Source organism: Triticum aestivum, chromosome 4A (assembly GCF_018294505.1).
Source record: "Triticum aestivum cultivar Chinese Spring chromosome 4A, IWGSC CS RefSeq v2.1, whole genome shotgun sequence".
NCBI classification, from domain to species: Eukaryota; Viridiplantae; Streptophyta; class Magnoliopsida; order Poales; family Poaceae; genus Triticum; species Triticum aestivum.
Window position 1 is genome coordinate 583,826,639 of NC_057803.1, and position 2,404 is coordinate 583,829,042.

A 2,404-nucleotide genomic window follows, 5' to 3' on the forward strand; every position below is an offset into this window, starting at 1 on the left:
AAATGGATAATTTGGTTGTGCTGCCTAGTGTTGAGTGTGTGCACAAGTAGTAGTTGCTTGGTTTAGCAAAAACACATATCATGTCTTAGCTAAAACATCATTTGCTTTGTTTATGATTTGGTCTGTGTAGCTCTATGCTAAGCTTATTACTCATTTTGAAATAAGACTTTGGGAAACTCTGACATAAGTACTCGGTAACAATAACATAAGGCAATATATGGCGCGCCAGGCGTGGCCCTATGCGGAATTCTTTCCTTTAATGTAGACTCGCCAAAATGATGTGTATGCCTGCCTCCCACAATTTGACAGCTCTATAGTATGTCGTGTGCCTGAAGGCGCAAAGCAAAACAAAACTTGCAATAGCTTTCTCTGTGACATGATTACAGCAAGAATCATGCGACCGGCGCCATCCCAGGCGACCCCCACGTTTCCATAACCGGCGCCATCCCACACGTACGGCACGGCAGCGCGAGTGCGGGCGGTGCGGTGCGGGGCGTCCCTGTCTGTCGCGTCGCGCCTTCCTTCTCGAAACTCACGTCGCCCCGCTTGTCGGCACCGCACCGTCTCGTCGGCTTGCGCTGCGCCGCGACGCCTTTTCCACCGGACGTCCACGTCCACGTCCGTGTCCCCTGTGACAATGGGCGTGACGTCGCGCCAGGGGCGAGCGAGCGACTCGTTCGGTTGGTGCGTGGCGGCACCCGGGGACAAGGAGGAGCCGACCGAGCTCTCTTCCGGCCGCGGACCGGCGCGCCCGGCAGCCGGGGAAAAAAATTATATGAGACCAGGTCTCATGGTTAGTAGGTGAGACCCGTCCTGATGGATGATACGTGGTTAGCAGGTGAGACCCGTCGTATGGAAAAGCATCTAATCTCTTTTCCCCCTATTTTAAATGGGGGAATGGGGGATGCTTTGTGGTTTTGTGAATGGTACGTGTCAACCATCAGAATGGGCCTCGCGTGAGACCTGGTCTCATAGAATTCTTTTCCGGCAGCCGGTGGCGATGTTTCGAGCCACGGTGCCGGAGCATGCAGCGGCAGTGGCGACTGACGGACCTGTTTCCAGCCATTGTCGAGGGACCGTGAGGCCTTATACAATGCTAGGTGATTAGAGAGATGCTTAAAAAAATAAACCAGGTTTTCTAAAGCATCGGTGCCTATTTCTACACGAGAGACGCCTAATTAAGCGTCTACCCTGTGTAAATAAGCACCGGTGCTTAAGAAAAGCCTGATTTATTTTTTCAAACGTCTTTTCTAAACACCTTTGCATTGTACAAGGCCTAAGGCCAACTCCACCGCACAACCCCAAACAAACGTTCGATTTGGCCGAATTTTGTTTCTTTGTGGCAATAATGGATTCGCCCATGTCCGTGTCTGTTCGTTGGATCGTGGGTGCGTCCAAGCGTGGCCGCACCCCAAATCATGTATGTGTTGGACGTGATTAAAAAACAGAAAAACTAAAATAAAATGATTAAGAAAAGTAAATAAACGCAGTTAAAAAAACTTAAAACATAAGTTCGGGTTCACGGCCACAAAACGGCCCAGTTTCACGGTTCACATTGCCATAATTAACATAAAAAATAAAATAAGAACGGCCGCCGCCCGCGCGCTCCTGCCGTGCCTGTCAATGCCGTCGCCGTTGCTGTCTTTAGTGGCCACCGGTGTCGTCATCGTCGCTGACGAGGCCGAGCTACTTAGGCGGCGTCCAGAGGTGGGCCGGCGGAGCGTGGTGGACGGGGGTGGGCTGGAAGGCGGGAGGTGCCTGCACCACCTCCTCCCGTGGCGACGCGTCCCGCTCCGGTGACCGCGGCGGCGTGGGGCACCAGTTCGCGACCCCACGGCGTCGGCCATCTCCGGAGCCAAGCACAACCAGCTCCAGTGCTGCCCAACCAGGGCCGGGTGGAACGCGGTCACCAACTCCTCCTCCGCCCTCGCCATATCCAGCACGGGGATGGCGACGTCGCCGACCGCAGATAGGGCCATCGTCTCCTCGAGGCCCGGCCATTGGCGCTCATCGTGCGTGTTCATGGAGTCCTCCGTGACACATTGCATGAGCCGGGCCTCCTCCTCCGCAGTCATGCGAGGAGGTGAAGGTGGCGACGAAGATGGGGACGGCGACGGCGTGGGCGTGAGGCCGCGCACCCGCGTACGCCCGCGCACCTCCCGATGTGGCCGCCGCGGCCCCGACATCGTGTCGTCGAAGTAGGAAGCGCGCCGCACGTCGTGCTCGTCCTGAAGCCACGTTTCCCAGAGCCCGGAGTCGGGGGCGTACCTTTCGTCGTAGTAGAGGTCGTCGGGGAGGAGACGGCGTCGGTGCGTGATCTCATCGTGGCGCGCACGCCCGCTCATCGGTGCCGGCGGGATTGGGACCCGGTCGGCGGAGAGGTGCCAGTTGTTGGGCAGGTGGA